Consider the following 18,409-nt stretch of genomic DNA (forward strand, 5'->3'; position numbering starts at 1 on the left):
CTAGTTTTTTGTATTTTTTAGTAGAGACAGCGTTTCACCATGTTAGCCAGGATGGTCTTGATCTCCTGACCTCGTGATCCGCCCGTCTCGGCCTCCCAAAGTGCTAGGATTACAGGTTTGAGCCCCCGCGCCCAGCCAACAACACAATTTTTAGAACGGACAAAAGATCTCAACAGAAATCTCACCAAAGAACATATACAGATGGTAAATAAGCACATGAAAACATGTTCAACTTCGTATGTCATTAGGGAGTTGCAAATTAAACAGTCCCACTGCACACCTATTAGAATGGTGAAAATCCAAAACACTGGTAACACCAAATGCTGTTGAGGGTGTGGATCAACAGGAACTCTCATTCAGGGCTGGTGGGAATCCATCAACCCTACAGCAGTTTTGGAAGACAGTTTTGTGTTTCTCACAAAATAATATACTCTTACCATATGAACCGGCAGTCATATTCCTTGGGTTTTTTTCGTGTTTTGTTTTTGTTTTTTTGTTTTTTTTGGAGATGGAGTCTCGCTCTATCACCCAGGCTGGAGTGCAGTGGCCTGATCTTGGCTCACTGCAACCTCCATCTCCCAGGTTCAAGCGATTCTCCTGCCTCAGCCACCCGTGTAGCTGCGATTATAGGCGTCCGCCACAACGCCTGCCTAATTGTTTGTATTTTTAGTAGAGACAGGGTTTCACCACATTGGCCAGGCTGGTCTCAAACTCCTGACCTCAGGTGATTCACCCACCTCAGCCTCCCAAAGTGCTGGGATTACAGGCATGAGCCACCACGCCCAGCCATGCATGATTTCTAACATCCTACATGGCTCATTTACAAAATACTGTTTCACTAAGCAATGCAGATGTTTCAAATGTTGACATATTTCATTAAGCAATATTTTAAAACCACTTTCATTAAAATCTCATGTTAACAGAAAAGTCCTTAAGTATTGGGAAGCTATCAAGTTCACAGAGGTAGATACAAGCATACAAAAATTCTAAATTCTGTTTGAAAGCTAATTTAAAATAGGCAACAAGTACTATCAGTTGTTTTCCTTGAAAGGATAAGCCTATTTTATTTAGAAAAAAACATATCTGCTCAATACCCAAGTATAAAAAACTGTAGCTTGTCTATTAATTATTCTTCTAAGTATAATGTTGAAAATTTTAAAAAGTGAGCTGTACAGCTTGCTGACAATGTTACAGGTGATTTTCCTCAAGATAATTTAAAATTCAGTTTGCAGCACTGCTTCACACATACTTCCCTTTTCATCACACTATATTAAGAAGACACATACTCGGCTGGGCGCGGTGGCTCACGCCTGTAATCCCAGCGCTTTGGGAGGCTGAGGTGGGGCGGATCACGAGGTCAGGAGATCAAGACCATCCTGGCTAACATGGTGAAACCCCGTCTCCACTAAAAAAAATACAAAAAAAAACAAAAAACAAAAAACAAAAAAATTAGCCGGGCGTGGCGGCGGGCACCTGTAGTCCCAGCTACTCGGGAGGCTAAGGCAGGAGAATGGTGTGAACCTGGGAGGCAGAACTTGCAGTGAGCCCAGATAGCGCCACTGCACTTCAGCCTGGGCAACAGAGCAAGACTCCATCTCAAAAAAATAAAAATAAAAAATAAAAAATAAAAAAAAAGAAGACACGTACTCAAGGGTCCGTATTTTAAAAAACTAGTAACTTTTACTGCTCATCAAAGATATTTTTTGAGACAGTCTTACTCTGTCACCTAGGCTGGAGTGCAGCAGCATGACCACAGGTCACTCTTAGCCTTGAACTCCTGGGTTCAAGGAATCCTCCTGCCTCAGCCTCTCACCTCAGCCTACGAAGTAGCGAGGACTACAGGCATAAGCCATGGTGCCCCACCCTCATCAAAGACATTCTTAAGAGAAACTGACTTTATTTTTTAGAAACTACAAGTGTGGGGTGAAGAATACTGATACAATTTGGTGCCACTACCTTGATTTGTATTCAGGCAAAATGTTTATTTTTCACTGCTTCAACACCATCAGTACAGATGTCGACACAGTAAAAACAACTTAGAATTATTAAGAAAAACAGCTTTCACTTTGCAGATCCCTTGGGTCTACAAAAGGTCCACATTTGAAAGGTTCACATATTGAAAACTGTTGGCCGGGGGCGGTGGCTCACACTTGTCCCAGCACTTTGGGAGGCCAAGGCAGGTGGATCATGAGGTCAGGAGTTCAAGACCAGCCTTGCCAACATAGTCAAACCTCGTCTCTACTAAAAATACAAAAAGTAACCAGGCATGGTGGCGGGTACCTGTAATCCTAGCTACTTGGGAAGCTGAGGCAGGAGAATTGCTTGAACCCGGGAGGTGGAGGTTGCAGTGAGCCGAGATCGCACCACTGCACTCCAGCTTGGGCAACAGAGTGAGACTTCGTCTAAAAAAATAAATAAAAATAAAAGAAAACTGTTGGCCACCACCTCAGCTAGATGTTCCCCTAGACCTGCCCCAACCTTATGGCTTATTGCCCTATCCCAAAAACATTATCTGATGTCTACTCAATGACAACTTCCCTATCAGTTAACCTAACATTCTTGTAGAAAACAAGATATCAGGCCGGGTGCAGTGGCTCGCACCTGTAATCCCAGCACTTTGGGAGGCCAAGGTGGGCAGATCACAAGGTCAGGAGTTCAAGACCAGCCTGGCCAACATAGTAAAACCCCGTCTCTAATAAAAATACAAAAATTAAACAGGTGTGGTGGCACACACCTGTAGTCCCAGCTACTCGGGAGGCTGAGGCAGAGAATCGCTTGTACCCAGGAAGTGGAGGCTGCAGTGAGCCAAGATCATGCCACTGAGCTCCAGCCTTGGCGACAGAGTGAGACTCCGTCTCAAAAAAAAAAAAAAAATTATGTAAATGGTATAATATGGTATATAACTATATGTCAGAGACTGGCTTTTTTTCATTCAGCATAATTCTCTGGGAATTCATCCAGGTTGTTTTGTGCATCAGCTTTGTTTTTCATTCCTGTGTGGTATTATGTTATGAATGCACCACCATTTGTTTAGCCATTCACCCATTAAAGGACATCTGGGCACTTCTGTGTTATTACTATTATGAACAAAGAAGCCATGAACATTCATATACAAATTTTTGCATGAACATATGTTTTTATTTCTCTGGGATAAACACTCAAGAATGAAAATGCTGGGTCATATGGTAGTTGCAGGTTTGTGGTTTTTTGGTTTCTGTTTCTGAGACGGAGTCTTCCTCTGTCGCCCAGGTTGGAATGCAGTGGCGCGATCTCTGCTCACCGCAAACTCCACCTCCCGGGTTCACGCCATTCTCCTGCCTCAGCCTCCCGAGTAGCTGGGACTACAAGCACCCACCACCATGCCCCGCTAATTTTTTTGTATTTTCAGTAGAGACGGGATTTCATCGTGTTAGCCCAAGATGGTCTTGATCTCCTGACCTCGTGATCCGCCCCACCTCAGCCTCCCAAAGTACTGGGATTACAGGCATGAGCCACTGCACCCAGCCAATTTTTCTATTCTCAGTAGAGACGGAGTTTCTCCATGTTGGTCAGGCTGGTCTCGAACTCCTGACCTCCAGGTGATCTGCCCGCCTCTGCCTCCCAAAGTGCTGGGATTACAGGAGTGAGCCACTCCAACCAGCCTGCAGGTTTATTTTAATAAAAAACTACCAAACAGTTTCCCAGAGTGGCTATGCCATTTTATATTCCAATCAGCAGTGGATAAATAATCCAGATTCTCTCTTCATCCTAACCAATACTTGGTATTATGACTATTTGATAGGTGTACAGTGATTTTTGTTGTGATTTTAATGTGCATTTCCAAAATGGTTAATAATGTTCAACATCCTTTTATTTTATTTGCCATCTGTGTATCTTCTTCCATGAAATCATCTTTTCATGTCTTTTGCTCATGTTCTAATTGGACTGGTTGCTTTTTTACTGAGTTTCCAGTTTATATATTCTAAATACTATTAATTTGCAAGATATGTGGTTTACAAATAAATTATCCTACTCTGTAGCTTCTCTTCATTCTCTTAATAGAGTCTTTCTTTGGGAGGACGAGGAGGGTGGATCACGAGGTCAGGAGATAGAGACCATCCTGGCTAACACAGTGAAACCCCGTATTTACTAAAACTACAAAAAAAAAAAAAATTAGCTGGGCGTGGTGGTGGGTGCCTGTAGTCCCAGCTACTCAGGAGGCTGAGGCAGGGGAATCGCTCAAACCTGGGAGGCGGAGATTGCAGTGAGCCAAGATCGTGCCACTGCACTCCAGCCTGGGCGACAGAGCGAGACTCCGTCTCAAAAAAAAAAAAAGGCAGAGTCTTTAGCAGAACAAGAGTTTTTAATTTCAATAAAATTTAATTCATCAATTTTTCCTTTTACAGATCATGCTTTTAAGCACATTAAGTGTAAGAACTCTTTGCCTAGCACAAACTGAAGATTTCCTCCTATGTTTTCTTCTAAAAGTTTTATAGTTTTAAGTTTTACATTTAGGTCTCTAATTCATTTTGAGTAAATTTTTGTATTAGATATGAGACTCAGGTTCATCTTTTTGCCTATAGATGGATAATTGGTCAAGCACCATTGTTAAAAAGGCTTTCTCTCTACTGAACTGCTATTCCACATTTGTCAAAATTCAGTTGGGCATAATTGTATATGTCTATTTCTCAGTTCTCAATTATGTTACACTGATCTATGTGTCTATCCCTCCACCAATACAACACTGTCTTAATATAGGAATATAGTAGTCACTAATGTCAAGTTAATGATTCTACCAATGTATTCTTTTTCGAGATGGTTTTAGCTATTTTAAGGCCTGTGCCTTTCCACATAAATTTTAAAATAAGCTTTTCTATATCTACAAACACATACTAGGATTTAAACAGAAATTCCATTAAACCTATCAATTTGTGGAGAATTGACATCATTACTATGTTGAGTTTCCCAAGTCATGAACATAAGTCTTTTCAATTATATAGGACTTACTGAGTTTCTTTCATCAACATTTTGTAATTTACAAAATACAAGTCCTGTACATGTTTACTTATGTCTAAATGTTGTGCTTCTTTGCAGTGCTTGTAAATGGTACTTTGTTTATAATTTCCGTTTCCACATATTAAATTGCTAGTATATAGAAATGTGATTCATGCCAGGCATGTAGCTCATACCTGTAATCCCAGCACTTTGGGAGGCCGAGGCAGGCAGATCACGAGGTCAGAAGATCGAGACCAGCCTGGCCAACATGGTGAAACCCCATCTCTACTAAAACACAAAAAATTAGCTGGGCATGGTGGTGCATGCCTGTAGTCCCAGCTACTCAGGAGGCTGAGGCAGGGGAATAATCGCTTGAACCTGGGAGGCAGAGATTGCAGTGAGCCAAGATCATGCCACTGCACTCCAGCCTGGCGACAGAGCAAGACGCTGTCTCAAAAAAATAAAAAAAAAAGGTCTGCAACATTGTAACAAAAAAACGCAAACTTCCTTAATTTATGAAGAAGAGTGTCTACAATAAGAAAAAGTTCAAACACCAATTTTTTTTTTAAAGGACCAAAAATATAAACAAATAGTTCACCCCCCCAAAAAATACCTTTCAAATGGATAAAAAAAATTCAAATATCTTGAACACTGACATTCTTCGTTTCCCCTTCAATTTTCTCACAACTGGCATTCTTATCTATTTCACTGGATAGGGGAAAGTTCTTAAAAGCTCAGTTCTAGACTCCCTAGTTTGCTTTCCTGGTACTGGAAATGCTGCCATGGTATAGCTGGCAGAGTGAATGGATCAAAATTCACAAATTATTTTCCCTATATGTGAACTAATCACTAACAGTACAGTTGGCATGACCCCAACTCGTGTTTTGTGAAGTTCAACAAGCCAATTTCATAAAACAAACAAAAGAAGGGGTTCTAGGCAACTGCTCTAAATTTTAAAAGGCTCAAAAGACATAAAAATCAAATGCAATGTGTGGTCTCTGAATAGATCCTGGTTTGAAGAAAGCAGCTATAAAAGACATCTTGCGGACAACTGGGAAAATCTGAATATGCACTGGGCATTAAACATTAAAGAGTGGCCGGGCACGATGGCTCACGCCTGTAATCCCGGCACTTTGGGAGGCCAAGGCGGACGGATCACCTGAGATTAGGAGTTCGAGACCAGCCTGGCCAACATGGTGAAACCCCATCTATACCAAAAATACAAAAATTAGCCAGGCGTGGTGGCAGGCGCCTGTAATCCCAGCTACTCGGGAGGCTGAGGCAGGAGAATCACTTGAACCCGGGAGGTGGAGGTTGCAGTAAGCAGAGATTGTGCCATTGCACTCCAGCCTAGGTGACAAGAGCAAGACTTCGTCTCAAAAAAAAAAAAAATTATGGAATTACTGTTAATCCTAGTATGTATAGTGATGGCATTGTGATTATATAGAAAAAAGTCCTTGTTTATTATGTTTATATTGACTTATTTAGAAGAAAATGTCATGATGACTGTAATTTACAGTATTTTAGAGGGAAAGGCAAGTAAGGCAAAATCGTAACAGTTGCTAAATCTAAGTGGTCCATATATAGAAATACATTTATGTTATTCTCTCTACTTTCATTTAAATGTCTAAAATTTTTCATAACAGATAATACAAATAAATTACTAACCTATTAATTCATTTCTCACCAACTAAACATCCCATTAAGCAAATAATTATTCTAGAAAGAACACTTGTGAATATATAATATAGAAATTAATATTATTCATTATTTCAAAACATCCTTTAAGGAGCTTTTATACTTTTTTTTTTTGAGATGGAGTTTCACTCTTGTTGCCCAGGTTGGAGTGCAATGGCACGATCTCGGCTCACTGCAACCTCCGCCTCTCGGATTCAAGTGATTCTCCTGCCTCAGCCTCCCAAGTAGCTGGGATTATAGGCACAAGGGAGCAGTTATACTTTCTTAGGTTATGTTTCAGAAAATACGCTTCCCGATTATCTTTGAGTTATGCATTTCGACTAGTATGCTACTTCACATAATCATTTACTTATTAGCAGCCTTTAAATGTTCACTCTGTTCTGGTTCTACTGCTTCACTTTCCCTAACCCCCAATCAGCTCATATCAATCTCTTCATTGCTAAAACAGTAAAACATCAACAGCACTGGAAGACAGTAGCTAGCTACATGAGAAAAGTTACATTTACCCTGCTGCAAAATAAGGAGAGGAATCGATAAGAGCTAAGTTTCTTCTCTGTCCAGTGTGTATGGCATTAACTAACCATTAATTAACCATTTTCCTTTGTTCTTCTAAGCTAATATGTGAAACATATAAATAACCTAAGGTACTACGAATTCTTTTTAAAAAGTTACGTTGATAATTATTTTACCTGGAAAGTATCAGTTTGTTTTAAATGTTATTCAAAGATATACTCCACAAATATAATTTTATTACACCTCAAGAATATTTTATAGGAACTCTTCCTCTTAATTTTACAATTATTAACCTCTTAAATCTGTATAAGACATTCTATTTAATGTAACTCCTTATAAAAATCACATCCCACAAATGATTATCTTTAATGACAAAAATCTAAGTCTAGCTTGTCAAGTTTTTCTCTGTAACATATTTTCTTAACAATTTGTATCCTTGAATACTAAGTCAGTTCCTGCAAATGAACCAATCATTAATCAATTAAAAAAAAAACTTTAACAAAAATTAAATGTCAAACACTGTTCTCATAAAAATATATACAAAATTAACATACTAGTAGTCAATGCAATTTCAAATGAACAATGCAAAACTGGTAAAATGTTTTAGTCTTCATGCAGATATCATCAAGTGTTTTGCCTTCTCCCAAGGGTTAGGAAGTTTAAAATTATTAATGTTCTGGCCGGGCGCGGTGGCTCACGCCTGTAATCCCAGCACTTTGGGAGGCCGATGTGGGCAGATCATCTGAGGTCAGGAGTTTGAGACCAGCCTGACCAACATGGAGAAACCCTGTCTCTACTAAAAATACAAAATTAGCTGGGTGCAGTGGCACATGCCTGTAATCCCAGCTACTCGACAGGCTGAGGCAGGAGAATCACTTGAATCCAGGAGGCAGAGATGGCAGTGAGCCGAGATCACGCCATTGGACTTCTGGGCAACAACAGCAAAACTCTGTCCCAAAAAATAAATAAAACATAAATAAAATAAAATTATTAATGTTCTAACCACTGTTTACAGGGTTGTTCCACTAATAAATTCCATGTCCTGGACCTAAATGATTGCTAAAATGTTTTGCACATAGCAGCTAAATGTCATCACACTAACATGATGCCAGAAACAACTGATTCATCTACGTGCAACCTCATTTCCTTCAGATGCCTCCAAGGTAACTGAAGTTCACAGATTTTGTCTAGTTACAAGTGCAGGCTCAAATCACCTTGGATTTGAGTTAGGATCCACGGATTGTTTTTTGTTTATTTGGTTAGTTGGTTTTGTTCTGTTTTTCAATTCAGGCATCTTGTTCATGAAACATTCATTATTTGCTTGAGATTGCTTTCACTGCCAGCTGCTTACTTTCTTTACCACTATAGTATAATCTACACCCTTTGACTCAACTGCTTGCTAGATTCTCCCCACAAATAAGAAATTTCTAGGCTCAAGGGAAAAAAAAAAAAAAAGGAAGGAATTTTTATTGGCCACTGTTAGAGTAATAGTCAGATAAGGACAGGCACAGTGGCTCATCATGCCTGTAATCCCAACACTTTGGGAGGCCAAGGCAGGCAGATTACCTGAGGTCAGGAGTCTGAGACCAGCCTGGCCAACACAGGGAAACCCATCTCTACTAAAAATACAAAAATCAGCCAGGCGTGGAAAGGTGTGCCTGTAATCTCGGCTACTCTGGAAGCTGAGGCATGAGAATCGCTTGAACCCAGGAGGGGGAAGTTACAGTGAGCCGAGATCTAGCTGGGTGACAGAGCGAGACTCCATGTCTGTCTGTCTGTCTCTCTCTCTCCCTCTCTCTCTCTATATATAAAATAAATAAAAATTAAATTAAAATTAGCTGGGCACGGTGGCAGGTGCCTGCAATCCCAGATACTCAGGAGGCTGAGGCAGGAGAATCGCTTGAACTCGGGTGGCGGAGGTTGCAGTGAGCCAAGATTGCACCACTACACTCTAGCCTGGGTGACAGAGCAAGACTTCATCTTTAAAAAAAAAAAAAAAAAAAAAAAAAAAATTCAGACACTTGCTTTCTTCTTTCATTTACTTTTTTTAAAAATTCATCTTCAATATTCACAAAAAAATAGTCCATGCTATAAGCTGCTATGTCACAGAAGTTTAAGAAGTGCATGGTAAAAATCACTAACTTTAAAATAATGGTTACCTCTGAGGATAAGAGAAGAGAGAGATGCAATCAGGGATGGGTACACAGAGAACTTCAACTGTCATGTTAATGTTTGATTTTTTTTTTTTATGTCGGGTGGTGAGAAGAGAGGTTCATTGTATTATTCCTTATATATATGTATATGTCTTAAGTATTTCATAATATATTGAAAGCCCCCCTCAAAATATAAAGAAGTTAATCTTGCATTCCTTCATCACCCCCTTCATCAAAAAAAAAAAAAAAAAAAAGGAATCAGACTATTCTGCAACTTACTTTTCTCACATAACCATCCATCATGACATCCTCTAGGTCAAAAGTCAAAATATTCCATAATATTTATGTACCAAAATTTACTCAAACATTCTCCCATTGATGGATACACAGGTTGTTTCCAGTTGTCACAAGAACAAAGTTGTACAAAAGTATCCTTGTTCATGCGTTATTATATACCGGTACTTTTATTTCTGCAGGACAGATTCTTAAAAGTCAGACTTTTGCATTCCAGTTTTTGTTCAAGTGATATCTGCATTTTTTATTTCCCTAAATATTGCCAGATTATTTTCTAAAAGGTTGCAGCAATTCATACTCCGCGGCAATGCATGAAATTTACTTTAACCACATAAGCATTTAACAACATATTAGATGTCACTCTTTACTGTCTTCCCCATATACACAGTAAACATGTTATGCTTAACATAAATTTAATTTCGCCAACAGATTTGAAAACAGGAAATCTAGCTCTTTTCCTAGTGAGTTATCAGCCTAGAAATATACAAAATGTGGCAAGTCCCCCAAAGATTACCTGTACACACACACACACACACACACATATATAACTCTGAGATGCTTCAAGAACAAATGTTAAGTTTTTGTCTAAAACTCCACATTTGGGGTATAATGGGCACAGAAAAAAAATGTTTAATCTAGTGCATAATGAATACGTTACAAACAAATTAATCAAAACTAATAAGTTTGGACATTAAAGGCAGAACAAAAAAAATAATAAAGTTAGGCCCAAGAGGTTAGGTTGTTCCTAAGAGAGCTCTGAGGAGATGGAATCCATTTTGGCGAGACATGGTGTCAATAAAAACCCATTTAAACAAGGAAAAAGGAAAGAATGACTCATATATCCCTCCTAGAAGCTAGCTTCTGCAACTTCCTAGCCTCGTCAGTAGAAGTTAGGTGATCAGGGAGAGAGAAATTATTCTCCGATATTTTGAAGAGACGCGAGAGAGAAAAATGGAATACAGGCCGGTTACTCCCCCCACTCAGGCCACGCGATCCCAAAGTGTCTAGCCTCGCTTACGGCCACTTCTCTAGCCAATGTGAGGCTCATCACTCACCACAATACTATTAACTGGCGAGTTTCTGGACTTTTGTTAGTGGACTCACATACTTCGGACGCCTTGCAACCGCAGCGGTTGCACCCCGTGCAAACGCCGCCATCTTAGGTCTTCCACTAGCCCTAGTGCACAGGCGGATAAAAGCCGGGGGTGGGCGTCACAGCCAAACGGGCCCGGCGCCCAGCTGCCGTGCTCTACCTAAATGCCTCCGCCGGCAACGTGCCCCAACCGTTGCCGTGGACCCTCCCCCAGTTTTCCTGACCTGTTGCGCTTCCTCTCACAGCCTTTATCTCTTTTGAAATGCCCTTTTCCTTTTTCTTTCTCTTCATTTCTTTTTTCCTTTCCCAACCCAAATTTCTTTTAGCTTTGCCTCGACTCCTTTCTTCCTTCCCTATTTCTAGATCTCTCACTCTCATTAACTTTACCTCACAAGTGCATGGCACTTTATGCTGGACAAAGCTGTCATTCCCTTCTGTTATCTCACTAAGTCATTGCAACATCAGATAAGCTAAGGACTGATTTTTTCCTGTTTTATAGATGAGGAAACTAAGGCCCAAAGAGGTGACCCAATTTTCCAAAAGTTCCAGGAGTTATTAAGTGCTAGAATGAGCTAGAACTTACTTCTTTTCACTTCACTAAGCCCCGTGTTCCGATAGATGAGGGTGTATGTACTTCAACCAACTAATGGGAAAACTGAAGCCAGAGGGTTTTAGCCTAGTCATACAATGAGTCTGTCAATGGTAAAACTGGATTCAGAACAAGGTGCTTCCTTTAATTCTGTAAACAAAAGAGTCTTCATAAAAGAGTTGGTAGCCGGGTGTGATGGCCCTTGCCCGTAACCTCAGTGTAATCCCAGCTACTTGGGAGGCTGAGGTGGGAGAATCGCTTGAACCTAGGAGGTGGAGGTTGCAGTGAGCCAAGATCGTGTCACACTGCATTCCAGCCTGGGGTGACAGTGCCAGACTCCATCTCAAAAAAAAAAAAAAAAAAAAAGAGTTGGGATGCTGCTCTTGAGCCTAAAAGTCCTTCCATCTTCCCTCTTCTTTTATTTATTATTACTTTTAATTTTTTTTTTTGAGGCAGAGTCTTGCTCTGTTGCCCAGGCTGGAGTGCCATCGTGGGATCTCGGCTCACTGCAACCTCCACCTCCTGGGTTCAAGAGATTCTCCCGCCTCAGCCTCCTAAGTAGCTGGGATTACAGGCATATGCCACCATGTCCAGCTACTTTTTGTATTTTTAGTAGAGACAGGGGTCTCACCATCATGGCCAGGCTGGTCTTGAGCTCCTGACCTCAAGTGATCCACCCGCCTCAGCCTCCCAAAGTGCTGGTATTACAGGCATGAGCAGTAAGTTACTGGTAAATAGAAAGGGGGATAAAAATGAGTGACATGGTGGCTTACGCCTGTAATCCCAGCACTTTGGGAGGCCAAGGCGGGAGGATCACAAGGTCAGGAGATTGAGACCATCCTGGCTAACACGGTGAAACACCGTCTCTACCAAAAATACAAAAAAAAATTAGCCGGGCGTGGTGGCCGGCGCCAGCTACTCGGGAGGCTGAGGCAGGAGAATGGCATGGGCCCGGGAGGCGGAGCTTGCAGTGAGCCGAGATCGCGCCACTGCACTCCAGCTTGGGCTACAGAGGCAGACTCCCTCTCAAAAAAAAAAAAAAAAAAAAAAAAAATGAATGAAACCTGCCAGGCGCAGTGGCTCACGCCTGTAATCCCACCTCTTTGGGAGGCCGAGGTGGGCAGATCACCTGAGATCAGGAGTTTGAGACCAGGCTGGCCAACATGGTGAAACCCCGTCTGTACTAAAAATACAAAGATTAGCTGGGTGTGGCGGTGGGCACCTGTAGTCCCAGCTACTCAAGAGGCTGAGGCAAGATAATCACTTGAACCCAGGAGGCAGAGGTTGCAGTGAACCGAGATAGCGCCACTGCACTCCAGCGTGGGCGACAGTCGAGCGAGACTCGGTCTCAAAAAAAAAAAAAAAAAAAAAAGTGAAGTCTATTGCAGTTTTGTTCTGATGACTCTTGGGCCTTTGTTTGGGAGAAAAATTACTTTTTATTTTTATTTATTTATTTATTTATTTTGAGACGGAGTCTCACTCTGTCACCCAGGCTGGAGTGCAGTGGTGCGATCTCAGCTCACTGCAACCTCTGCCTCTCCCCTCTCGGGTTCAAGCGATTCTCCTGTCTCAGCCTCCCGAGTAGCGGGGATTATAGGCGCAGGCCCCCACATCCGGCTACTAATTTTTGTATTTTTAGTAGAGATGGGGTTTCACCCTATTAGTCAGGATGGTCTCGAACTCCTGACCTCAGGTGATCCACCTCGGCCTCCCAAAGTGCTGGGATTACAGGCATGAACCACCATGCCTGGCTGAATTTTTTAAATGCACATATAAAGAAATAATCAGCAAGAAACATTATTAGAGAAACAGGCTTGTAAAGCTGCCAATTTTTTTTTAACAAATTGAGGCACCGGTTTTATTTGGTAATGTTTCGAATTGAAAAGTGCTAGACCCAGAGACCTAGGGACAGAAAAGCTATATTAATTCACAGCCAAGGTGCAAACTTCATGCCCCTGCCTCCACTCACTCACATTTCCCCTAGTCTACCTGCCTCAATTCCAACTTAAGAAAAATGCCTCCAGAAAACACCAGAGACAGAGTTTGGTTGCCAGGTTACAATATTTCCTCTTGAAGACTGATCTTTGTAGCTTCCTGGAGTACTGAACTAGCCAGTACCAATTTCATTCTCTGTGGAAACCCACTTTTCCTCTTACATAAGTAATTGTTCCAAAGGTAAAGCTGTCTCCTGAAAGAATATAAAATCCAAATAGGTGAAAGAAGAGTTGGGATTTCACCATCATCCAGCCATATTTGGCAAGCACTTGCTTAGAAAGGGCTCTTATTTGGAAATTTTACAAAGAAATGTACAAAGGCAATGACCCGAGACAATAGTTCATGTTATCTGTACATTCACAATTTAAGACAAACAAATGAGTAACAGTCTTAATAGCTAAAATGACAGATGCTGAGTTACACTAGAACAAACTCATTTGAAACATGAGTTGGAACAAGAGCGAAACTCCGTCTCAAAAAAAAAAAAAAAAGAAGAAGAAAGAAAAAGTACAACTTGCAGTGGCACGTGGGAGAACAAATATAACAGAATTTATTCATTCATTAAGAACTTACATGTGGCCGGGCGCGGTGGCTCACGCCTGTAATCCCAGCACTTTGGGAGGCTGAGGCGGGCGGATCACGAGGTCAGGAGATCGAGACCATCCTGGCTAACACGGTGAAACCCCGTCTCTACTAAAAATGCAAAAAATTAGCTGGGCGTGGTGGCGGGCGCCTGTAGTCCCAGCTACTTCGGAGGCTGAGGCAGGAGAATGGCGTGAACCCGGGAGGCGGAGCTTGCAGTGAGCCGAGATCGCGCCACTGCACTCCAGCCTGGGTGACTGAGCGAGACTCCGTCTCAAAAAAAAAAAAAAAGAACTTACATGTAAAGAATAAGACTATACAAGTGGGTGATAAATGCAATCCAGTATTAATCTTCAAGGAGATTACATTCAAATCAGAGAGGGGAAAAAGAAAAAAACCGTAAATGTCTTTATCCAAGGCACTGTGCTAGGTACAAGGCAGAAATAGAAGTGAGAGTTGGGGCTGGACACCCTGGCTTGCGCCCATAATCCCAGAACTTTGGGAGGCTGGAGGGGGGCAGATCACTTGAGGTTAGGAGTTTGAGACTGGCCTGGCCAACGTGGTGAAACCCCATCTCTACTAAAAATACAAAAATTAGCCGGGCGTGGTGGGCACCTGTAATTCCAGCAACTCGGAAGGTCGAGGTAAGAGAATTGCTCAAACCCAGGAGACAGAGGTTGCAGTGAGCCAAGATTGTGCCATTGCACTCCAGTCTGGGTGACAAACAGAGACTCTGTGTCTAAATAAATAAATAAATAAATAAGGTAGAATTGGGTATGGAGATGAATCTACCGTGAATCTTAGCATTAGGGAATTTATTTTCTAGTAGGGAGAAATAAAATGTGAAAGTTGGGTAATTTTTTTTTATTAGGAGCTCAAGGGGATGAAAAAGTATTTAATACATTTCAACACCCAAAATAATGTACAAAGTTATACATTTTGCAAAGCACTGTACCAAGTGATGTAGGGAATGGGAAAAACAACAAGAAGGGAATTTATAAATGTAATGTGAGGCAATGAGGCCAATATATTGGAATGAAGGATGTATCATGAGATGTAAAATCATGCCACTTAAACTATATATAAAGTTGACCAATCCTAAAGCTCCTTTTAAAGCTGAGCTATAATTCAAATACCATAAAATTCACCATTTCTAAGAGTACAATTCAGTGGTTGTTGATGTATTCACAGACTTGTGTAACTGTCACTACTATCTAATTCCAGAACATTTCCATCATCACAAAAAGAAACCCCATACCTGGCCAAGTGCATTGGCTCACACCTGTAATCCCAGCACTTTGGGAGGGCGAGGCGAGTGGATCACCTGAGGTCAGGAGTTCGAGACCAGCCTGACCAATACGGTGAAACCCCATCTCTCGTAAAAACACAAATATTAGCTGGCCATGGTGGTGGGTGCCTGTAATCCCAGCTACTCGGGAGGTTGAGGCAGGAGAATCGCTTGAACCCGGGAGGCGGAGGTTGCAGTGAGTCGAGATTTTGCCACTGCACTCCAGCCTGAGCAACAGAGCAAGACTCCATTTCAAAAAAAAAAGAAACCCCATACCCATTATCAGTCACTACTCATTAACTAACTCTTCACCCAATCAGCCCCTAGCAAACAACATTTTTTTGTCTCTACGGATTTGCTTCTTCTGGACATTTCATTTAAATGAAATCAACAGGCGGCCTTTTGTGCCTGACTTCTTAGCACAATATTTTCAAGGTTCATGCATGTCGTAGCATATATCAGTGCTTCATTTCTTTTTATGACTAAATAATATGCCATTGTATAAATATGAAACATATTGTTTATCCATTCATAAAATGATATATGTTTGGGTTGTTTCCATCTTTTGGCTATTATGAATAATGCTACTATGAACATTTATGCACAAGTTTTTGTGTCAACCCATGTTTTCAGATATCTTGGATATATACCTAGGCGGGCAACTGCTGGGCAACATGGTAACTCTATGATGAACTCTTTGAGGAATTGTCAAAGGGTCTTCCAAGGCACTGCATCATTTTACATTTCTACCAGCAATATATGAGTGTTACAATTTCTCCACATTGTTGCCGTACTTGTCATTTTAACTATAGCCAGCCTAATGGGTGTGAAGTAGTATCTCAAATGCTTTTGATGATCATTTTCCCAATAGCTAATGATGTAGAGCATCTTTTTATGTGCATATTGGCGTTTTATATATCCTCTTTGGATAAATGTCTATTCAAATACTTGGTCTACTTTTCAATCTGGTTATTGGTCATTTATTGAATTGTAGGAGTTTTACATTATCAGATATATATATGATTTGCAAATATTTTCTTCTATTTTGTAAGTTTTTTTCAGTTTCTTGATGTGTTCTTAAAGTACAAAAGTTTTTTTATTTTCACTAAGTACAATTTACTTTTTCTTTTGTACGTTGTGTTTTTCATGTCATAACTAAAAAAAAAAAAAGCCACATTGTCTAACCTAGGGGCATGAAGATTTTCTTATATGAGTTTTATAGTTTAAGCATTTACATGTAGGTCTTTGATACATTTTGAGTTAATTTTTTGGGGTTTTTTTTTGGTTTTTATTATTTATGTATTTGTTTTATTTGTATTTTTATTTATTTTGAGACAGGGTCTCACTGTGTCACCCAGGCTGAAGTGCAGTGGCAAGATCTCGGCTCACTGCAGCCTCCGCCTCCTGGGTTCAAGCAATTATCCTGCCTCAGCCTCCCGAGTACTGGGGACTACAGGTGTGTGCCACCACACCCGTCTAATTTTTGTATTTTTAGTAGAGACGGGGTTTCACCACGTTAGCCAGGCTGATCTCAAACTCCTGACCTCAGGTGATCTGCCTGCCTCAGCCTCTCAAAATGCTGGGATTACAGACGTGAGCCACCACACTCGGCCTTTCCCCTCCCTCCCTCCCTCCCTCCCTCCCTTCCTTCCTTTCCTTCCTTCTTTCTTTCTTTCCTTCTTTCTTTTCTTTTCTTTCTTTTGAGACAGGGTTTCACCCTCATCACCGCTGGGGTGCAATGGCGCAATCTCGGCTCACTGCGATCTGTGCCTCCCAGGCTCAAGCAATTCTCTGACCTTCGCCTCCCGAGTAGCTGGAACAACAGGCGCAGCGCTACCACGTCTGGCTAATTTTTTTTATATGTGTGTATTTTTTTGTAGAGATGGGGTTTCACCATGTTGCCCAGGCTGGTCTCAACTCCTGGACTCAAGCGATCCTCCCACCTCAGTCTCCCAAAGTGCTGGGATTATAGGCATGAGCCACCGCGCCTGGCCTTGAGTTAATTTTTGTATGTGATGAGCAATAGTAATCTAACTTCTTTCTTTTGCATATAGATACCCAGTTTTCCCAGTACCATGTATTTAGACTGTTGCTTCTTTGTTTATAATTGACCATAAATGTAAGGGTTTATTTCTAAACTCCCAATTCTATTCCCTTGATTTTTATATATTTATAAATGTAACTTTATACCAATCCCACAGTCTTGATTACTGTAGCTTTGAAGTAAATTTTAAGATAAAAAACCATGAGTATCTGACCCCACTGGAAACGAAAACAAAACAGAAAAAAAAAAGAAGAAGAAACATGAATGCTCCAACCTCCAACTTTATTCCGGATGGTTTTCACTATTCTGGACCCTTGCAGTCTCATATAAGTTTTAGCATCAGCTTGTTGATGTCTGTAGTAATCAAGTCAGGATTTTGATAGGGATTGTATTGAGTCTGTAGATAAATTTGGAGACCTTTGACATTATAACAATATTAAGTCTTTAAATTCATGAACATGTGATGGATGTCTTCCAATATACTCAGGTCTTCTTAAACTTTTTTCAATAATGTTTTGTGTACAAATTTCAATAATATTCTGTGTATAAGTTTTGAACTTCTTTTGTTAATTTATTCCTAAGTACAAGTATTGTTGTGCTATTTTAAGTGGAATTTTTTGCTTAATTTTATTCAGATTTGTTTATTGCAAGTCTATAAAATACAACTGCTTGTTGTACATTGGTTTTGTATTGTACAATGTTGGTAAAGTGTCTTGTTAGTTCTAGTTCTAGTTCTAGTATAGTTGTCCCTCAATGTCCAAGGGGAATTGATTCTAGGACCCCTCACAGGTATCAAAATTCTCAGATGCTTAATTTTCTTACATAAAATGGGGTTATATAATCTACGTACATCCTTCTGAATGCTTCAAACCATCTCTAAATTACTTATAATACATGATACAATGTAAATGCTATGTAAATAGTTGTCATACGGTATTTGTTTTATTTATATTATTTTTATTTTTTTAATATTGCTTTATTTTTGATCCGCAATTGGTTGAATTTATGGATGTGAAACCCATAGATATGGGGGGTCTACTGTAGTTTTTTGTGGATTCCTTAGGATTTTCTATACACAAGGTTATATCATGTAAAAGTAGATATAGTTTTACTTCTTCCTTAACAAAAGTAGATATAGTTTTACTTCTTCCTTAACAAAAGTAGATATAGTTTTACTTCTTCCTTA

The 18,409-nt window shown here is 40.4% G+C and overlaps 1 pseudogene; it reads right to left on the reverse strand.

Moving 5' to 3' along the window:
- The window catches only part of LOC103232194 (alanyl-tRNA editing protein Aarsd1-like), a 107,422-nt pseudogene extending 96,531 nt beyond the window's left edge, over nucleotides 1-10,891 (reverse strand).
- Between the last annotated feature and the right edge of the window lie 7,518 nt (nucleotides 10,892-18,409).

This window comes from Chlorocebus sabaeus, chromosome X, assembly GCF_047675955.1.
Source record: "Chlorocebus sabaeus isolate Y175 chromosome X, mChlSab1.0.hap1, whole genome shotgun sequence".
In the NCBI taxonomy this organism is placed as follows: Eukaryota; Metazoa; Chordata; class Mammalia; order Primates; family Cercopithecidae; genus Chlorocebus; species Chlorocebus sabaeus.